The sequence below is a fragment of the Teleopsis dalmanni genome, chromosome 2, assembly GCF_002237135.1.
Source record: "Teleopsis dalmanni isolate 2A chromosome 2, ASM223713v2, whole genome shotgun sequence".
NCBI classification, from domain to species: domain Eukaryota; kingdom Metazoa; phylum Arthropoda; class Insecta; order Diptera; family Diopsidae; genus Teleopsis; species Teleopsis dalmanni.
In genome coordinates this window covers 109,660,744-109,668,830 of record NC_051847.1, presented here as the reverse complement: position 1 = coordinate 109,668,830, position 8,087 = coordinate 109,660,744, and positions in this window count along the sequence as shown.

Genomic DNA, 8,087 nt, shown 5'->3' with positions numbered 1-8,087 from the left:
GAACACTTCGTTCACTTCTTGTTCACAATAATTCAGTTGTAACTTTATCCGGACTTCAATCAAAACTGCCCTGAGAGAAAACTTTTCTTTTTCAACCATGCCTACACCTACGAGATAAAGGTGAAAGCATTGATCATGTGGTTAACGTATTATCGGAAATTTCCACAGCTATTCTGCTATTCAGCAGAATAATCAAAAATATAATGTAAAAATTAGAAACTCTAATTTCTAATGCTGAAAGTGTCCAATAAGCAAATATGCAGGTGTCGCACATATTTACAGTTCTGTTTGCGGAATTTAAAGCCTGAACTCAATAAATTTTAATAAAACGCTTCCACATTGTATGCAGAAAATTGCATTTTAAATTAAATTTAGGTCATGTTAACGAATTGTATTACGCTCAAAGAAAAATGTTTTTAACCAATCGCTTATACCATTTTAGGGTATCTAGTCAAAACTAGATACACAACAGCAGCTGAACATTCGACGTGGAATCGTATCCCGGAGCAAAAATTTTACATTTACCTTTAAATTGGGAACGGATTTGCCAACGCGTTGGTGTCGGATCATAGTATGCGAATCCCGCACCAAAGTGACAGTTTCGTTAAAAGATGTGAACTTAGTTCCCGGAACCGAAAGTAACTCCCAGTGACAAAAACAGCAACTCTCGCGAACGAAAACTGCATAATAAGTTCGATTGTTTATACGTTTGAACAGACATGTTTTTCCCATTGCGTGTAATTTTCAGAATTCATGATTTTTTTAACAGAGGCAAATTACATGTCTTTATATTTCTATGTTTTTGGTAATGGGCACCACAATACCTATGTTATTTGACATTTTGCAAATTATGTTAGGGTGTTCACCGCACACCTCCGCACCTTAGAGCAGTCGTCACTGGTGATAACATGATTTATCATTAATTAATTCACAAGTTCTTTAAAAAGCTTCCAATCTGTAAATTTATTAGTCAGAAAATACGGATTTTCTTTTTTTACTATAGATATCTGTGGATACTGTTTCACAACCAGATTGTTGAATAGCTTTCAGAAGTTTTGAACCCTTAGTCGTAATAAGTCTCGAACCCCATAAAGTATTTTTAGCATTAAAGTCGCTACCAAGATTAAATTTATCTTCAAGAGCCTTTAACACTTTAATGTATTTTATAGCCGCGAAGGGCTATCGTTAAAGGTTGGTGATCAGCTTCGATTTCAACTGAAACTATTTGGAATGCAGGAGCTTTTAACTGAATTTATTATTATTTAGCATAAGGTTGTTCCTAGTCATTCATAGTGTGAATGACTTGATGTCATCATACCAGTTGTGCCTCGATCGAACATTGTTGCATAAGGTTGGGTGGATTCATTATAAATCCACCAGCAAAATAAAGTGGGTATTTCGTTTGTATGAGCGTGGCACTTCTTTTTACTATAGATTCTTTGCCCTGAGTATACCCCGCCCTTGGACAGGGCCAGAAAGGTCATTACAATTTTATTTAATATATATTGGTAATAAAAAGAAATATATTACAATTTACTGATTTGTATAACAAAGTTTTATTTTTAATGAAATTTTCTTAATTATTATTACTATGTAACAAACAAATTTCATAAGATATTTACAAAAGAATTATAATACATAACCATGTACTAAGAAAATATATGCTGAACAAAAAAGTATAATTAAAATTAAAAAAAATAGCTTCCTATGCATCATCATGTTTGTTTTCCTTTTTTTGTTTTTTTCTTATATTTATTCTGCCAATGTTTTTACTACTTTAATTATAGAACACTTACCAGCATCTTAGAAGTAACGTCACTCCATGCTGTTGTGTATTTTTATGGAAAAACGCGAGTGTGCCAAATGTTGAATCCTTTATTTCAAGTTTTGGACGAAATGTTTCAGTTGCATTTGTTTATAGCTAATTTTTGAAATGTCCTTAGCTATTATGAAAACACTTGAGTTTAATTTCACAATTTAATTTTATTAATTTTATTTATGTTATAATTTATATTCTTTGGGTTTCTTTTAAATTCAGTCACACACGACTTATTTGTTTTAAAATTTGTTGTCAGCGCTACTACGCTTGATCATTTTTTTTTATTTGTCTAAGTGTACAGTATATAATTTTTAAACACTACTTCGTTTAACCACTTTTTTTTTTATTTTCTAGCTTCACAACTTTAAACTCCCAACTTTGACTCCTCTTTGACTCTTAATTTTTACTCCAACTTAGACTCTAACTTAGACTCTAACTTCAACTTCAGCTACAACTCTCACTATAACTACAACTTCAACTATATCTCTTTGTGGTTTTAAATCTATCTTATATACCCAAACTTGATGCAAAAATCCAATATATGACCTTCAAATTACCCTAGTTACCTAATTGGGTTTTTTCATAGTTTCATAATTTACTTTGCTAAATTTGCAAAGTTTTTATTATTAATAAGAATGCTCTACATATTTTTGCAATTCTTCCGTATTTACAATTTCAAAGTCACTTACATCGTGACACCAATTATTAACCAAATACCAAAACTCAGCATTTCTTATCGTCGAACTGACGGTCTGCTGCTTTGGTTCTAGCACAGACAAATAATTATTTGTCTGTGGTTCTAGTCAACAACTGCCCAGATGCAAATAACCCTGCCTATTTTTAGGGAAATGTACGATCACCTAAGATCGTACACACTACCATACAGAAAAACTGCCAAAAACCCGTGAAATTAAATAAAGTAAATATTTAACTCACAACATTCCTTCCCCCTATGAAGAACATTGTGGCACACAATGTTATATATCTAACGGTCTATATTAAACTTGCATCAAATTTAGGTTTACATTTTAAATTATTCATTTAAATTTTAAAATCTTAAATCTATATTACATTTTAATTTTTTCATAACATTATTCTTAAAAAAAAATAACACTTTATATACGTCAAAAATATTTCCATACATGTTTACTCTTCATAAACTACTTATTAGTTAAAAATTTGTTCTTATTAAAATATTTTAGTAAATGTTTACTCTTGAAATTTGTAAATTTCTTTATTATGATTCTTATTATAAACTACTTATTAGTCAAAAAGTTTATTCTTATTTAAATACTTTAAGAAATGTTTACTCTTGATAATTGAAATTTGTAAATTTCTTTATTATAGTGTTCTGTTGTTTGTTATGATTGTTATTATAAACTACTTATTAGTTAAAAATTTATTCTTACTTTGTAAATTTATTATGCTCCTTATTATAAACTACTTATTAGTCAAAAATTTATTTAGATTATAATAATGAAAATGTTGAGTCAAACAAAAAATATTTATTTCAGTTTTCTAGTTTCATTTTTTTTTTACTTTTCCCCCCCGGAAAAACAGGAACCTTCATCTCCTAATTGTAAACCTACAACTCCTAAAAATTAAAACTAAAGACTAAATTTAAAAAAAAACTTGTTAATAGTTATAATTTTGTCTATCTTTTATGTAATTTAAGTAGATTATTGTGGAATACTCTTTCCCTTCCTGAAATTATTACTTTAGCATTTACTGGACTAGTAATTTCTGTTACTGGGAAAGGTCCCACCCAAATAGGTGAAAACTTATTTCTTCTACTTGTATTCTTCAACCATACCCTATCTCCTACTTTGAACATTCTATTTTTAGAATTCTTATCATAGTTTATCTTTGCTTTAAGTTTTGCCAACTCCTGATTTTTTCGAACCACGTCGTATGAGCGTTGAATTTGATATTTCAGAATTTTTGAAAAATCGTCGTGGTTGTATAATGGTGTTGGTTTTCTTTTTAATGTTATAGGAATCTCGAAATCGAACCCAAATAGTGTTTTTGATGGTGTCTGCTTTGTTGCAGAATGCACAGTGTTATTATGAACATGCATCGCATGATGCAACCACTCATCCCAGTTGGATCCATCCAATTTAACGAAACTTCTTAAAAATTCCGCTAAAGGACGATGACTTCTTTCCAAAGAGCCATTTGCCTGTGGATGATATGGAGTAGTTTGTATCTTTTTAACACCAAGAATTTTGCAGATTTCTTTAAATAATTTTGATGTGAAGTTAGTCCCATTGTCTGTTACGAGAACTTTTGGTATATTGAATTTTGAAATTATTTCGTTAAAGAATTTCCTTGCTACTGTCGTAGCTTCCCCATCCTGTAATGCTGTACAAACCAAATACTTAGAAAAATCATCCTGAAATGTTAAAATTAGTTTATTCCCATTCTCTGTAGTAGGAAGTGGGCCTACAATATCCATAAATACTTTGTCGAATGGTCTTTGAGGGGTATCCGTCAAAACCATTGGCATTTTCTCTACCCTAGAGCTCTTGTTTTTCTGGCATTGTTGACATGTTCCGACGTAGTCTTTTATCTGTCTTTGCATGCCTGCCCATTTAAACTGTTTTCGTATTCGAAAATACGTTTTAACAGCTCCTTGATTTCCTCCGATAGGTGAGTCGTGGAATTTCTTTAATACTTCTTGGATATCTTTTTTATTGGTTAGAAACACCGCGTAATCTTCTTTCGTTTGGTCCTTCGTATCTTCCACTTCTTCTATTTCATTTTGTTCTATTTTATTTTTGTTTTCCTTCAGATTTGTTGCTCTTTTATTTCCTCTCGTAACTACTGCTATTGGTAGCCGACTCAGAGCATCCGCGTTTTTATTGGTTTTTCCTGGTTTGTACAAAATTTCAAAATCGTATTCCAACAATTTCAATCGGAATCTTCCCAAACGTGTGTCTTGGTCTTTAAGATTTGCTATACCTCTTAATGGCTTATGGTCAGTAAATATTTTAAAATGTCTTCCCAATAAGTAAGACCTAAAATTCCTAGTTGCCCAAACTATCGCAAGAAATTCCTTTTCTATAGTTGAATATCTTTTCTCAGTATTACTCAGAGCACGGCTTGCGAAATAAAGTGGTAAATCAGAACCTACTTCTCCCTGAGACAATACTGCACCTAACGCTTCATTACTAGCGTCAGTTGTTAAAACAAAAGGTTTTGAGAAATCTGGATATTGAAGTATAGGAGGCTTCGTTATTGCAGCCTTCAGTCTAATCATTGCTTCTTGGCAACTGTCGTTCCATTCGAACTTTTCTCCTTTCCTTAGTAATTTATTAAGTGGTAAACACACACTCGCTGCTTGTGGGATAAATTTCCTATAATAATTCACAAGTCCCAAAAATGATTGCAGTTCCTTAACATTTCGAGGTGCTGGGATAGACTTAACACACTTGGTTTTGTCTGGATCTGGAATTACTCCTTTGTCCGAACATTTATGCCCAAGGTAAACGACTTCTCGTCTTAAAAACTGACATTTCTCCGTTTGTAATTTTAAATTATTTTCTTTTAGTGCTTGTAATACTCTCCTTAACCTTTGGTCGTGTTCATTTAAATTCCTTCCGTAGATAACAATATCGTCGAGATAGACGAATCAATCTATCCCTTGTAATCCTGTTAAAATACTATTCATAATTCGTTGAAAAGTTGCGGGTGCTCCTGTTAAACCAAATGGCATTTTAAGAAATTCAAAATGTCCTAGACCTGTGCTAAATGCCGTTTTCTCCCTGTCTTTACTGTCTACCATCACCTGGTGATAGCCACTAGCCAAATCCAGCGTTGAGAAATATCTACTGCATCCTAGTTGGTCTAAAATTTCATCAATTCTAGGAATTGGAAACACCTGTTTAATTGTTTTTTCATTTAATTTTCTAAAATCAACCACTAGACGCCATTTCTTTTCCCCATCTACACCTGACCTTTTTGGTACAAGTATGATAGGAGAGTTCCATGGTGATTTACTCCTTGTTATTATCTCTTCATCCAGCATTTCACTAACTTGCTTATTAATTTCTTCCTTATGTGCTTCTGGTAGTCTATATTGTCGTTGATTTACCGGTATTTGATCATGACTTGTTGGAATTTCGTGTGCCAATACTGATGTATAGGACAGTTTATCTCCTGGTAAGTGAAATACGTCGTTATATTCCTTAATTGTCTGCGTGATTAACCGTCTTTCTTCATTGTTTAAACGCTCATCCAATCTTATTAATTTCAGTAATTTTCCGTACCTTTCCTGTAAGTTTACTTCTTTGTTCAAATTAACATTAGGGACATTGTACTCATAGTACTCATTCATATCACTGCCCTTTAATTCAATTTCACTATTCATTTCAACTGCATAGTTGTTTGCATTCAAAATTCTTACAAAACTTATTCCGTTTTTTACTTCTGTTAAACATTCACCTGAATAGACATTTGTAACTATTTCCTCTTTATGTATTACGAGTGTTCCTTCTTTAGGCACTACTTTTACTGGAATAATCATTGTTGATCTACCTGGGATTGTCATGCTTTCTGCTATACAAATCCGACCATGATTTACAATGCTTACCAGTGGTAAAGTAGCTAATTCCTCTTTATTCTTAAAAAATTTTAAAACCTTTTTAATTGTGTCTGTAGTAGACCGGTTCCACAGTTCATCTCGACCTAGAAGTCCGTCTGCTGGTAACTGGCTACCTACTGGCACTACATGCATTTTGAATTGTAGAGCTGGAAATTTTCGGTGTTCAATATTGACCGTACCCAATGTACTTATGTTGCCTCCAAAAGCTCCTGTAAGACCTTTTGTGTCTTTGGTGTTTATATCTTTTAAATCGATTAACGCCTCTGTTTTTATAAGGCTGGTGTCTGCTCCCGAGTCAACTAAAAGTCGAAGTTTATTTCCCACTGCACGTTCGCAAGGTACTTCTACATAGGCATCATCAAACGATTGACTAATGCTACCTTTGGCATTGTAACTCGCTCCTTTTGCCCGTAGAACTCCTATTTGTTCAAACACCCACTCTGATTTTTCTTTCCAGTAATCCGATAGTATTGAACAATATGAAATTAGTAATGTAACTATACATGTCCAAATACTGAACATATATTTGTTCACCCTCAACACTATATTATTCAATTTCGGCTTTTTCAAATAACTAATTTTTTCCTCTGAATTTTTAAACCCTATTTGGTTGGTCAAATTTTCTTGCATTTCCTTATGTTTTATCGTGATTATACCATGATTCCTTGAATTAACCGCTTTGGCTCCTAAATTCTTCGTCTTATTATTTGTATTCGATCGGTTCTGAACATTGTTGTTGCTGTTACTTTTAGTTATTCGTGCAGGTCCTAAATTAAATTGACATTTACTTTTTGAATTTACGGCAGTCCAGTCTAATGTCTTAGACTGGGCCGGTTGAAGTTTCCCGACGGATTTGGTACTGTTATTCTGCAAGTTTTTGCAAAATGTCCTTCTTTGCCGCACCTAAAACATCTAAGATTTGCACTCAAAGGTCTTCCACTTGGTCTGTTAAAGTTTGGATTACTGTGCTTTAAAGGTACTGAATGATTTTGCCAGTCCCTCTCTTGTCTCACGTTACTGTAGTTATTTTGGTTCCCACGTCCTGTATGTCCCAATTTACAAAATTTATTCTGTTCATGTCCTCTCACTCCACAAAAAGTACAATACAATTTGTTTGGTCTACTGAAACAATCCTTTGTATCGTGTCCCGTCTTCTTGCAGAAATTGCAGGCCAATTTTTCTTGTTTTACTGTCTCCATAGGATGTTCTCTACATTTGGGTCCATTTTCATGCTCATATACTCCACAATTTGTACAGTATGGCGTATTTTGTCTTTCTGGGCAGAATGCCCATCCATGTCCGTCTTGTTTACAAAACGTACATTTCATTTCTGTTCGATTCTCTGTGGTGGACATGTTTATATTTGAACGTGATTCACCCAATAATTCTTCGGCTGATTCTGCAATAAAAATTAGTTTCTGGATAGGATCATTCTCTAACCCAATAAACCTATGTTTTAAACTATTGTCTTTCAAACCCTTAATAAAACAACATACTGTTAGTCGCCTGTATTCTCCTAACTGTGACAGAATTTCACTCTCACCTCCTCGATTTCTTATTAGTTGTTCGGCTTCATGTAGTAACGCCTCCAGTTTACCTCCAAATGAACTCGCCGACTCATTCTGTCTTTGTTTGGTACAAGTTAGATCATTCCTTATGTGTTCC